The following is a 266-nucleotide window of genomic DNA, read 5'->3' on the forward strand; positions in this document are numbered from 1 at the left end:
GTAGAAAAAAATTGCGATCATAGATCCTAGGCAAGAGGTATGGACTAGTCTACAGTAAGAGGGAAGGTAGAACCGGAAATTATGTCACAACCGTACGGAAAATACACGGATGGCTATAAACTAGGGTAAGATGTACCACTGGGGAAACAATGGGGTGCCACGTACAGGGGAGCTTACCTGAGGTGTCGGCACTCAGCCTATTTCTCTTTAACATCAACGGTTGTCATGACAGAGGGCGGGAGGAAACCGGTGTCCTGGGGTATTTC

This window comes from Penaeus monodon, chromosome 25 (assembly GCF_015228065.2).
Source record: "Penaeus monodon isolate SGIC_2016 chromosome 25, NSTDA_Pmon_1, whole genome shotgun sequence".
NCBI lineage: Eukaryota > Metazoa > Arthropoda > Malacostraca > Decapoda > Penaeidae > Penaeus > Penaeus monodon.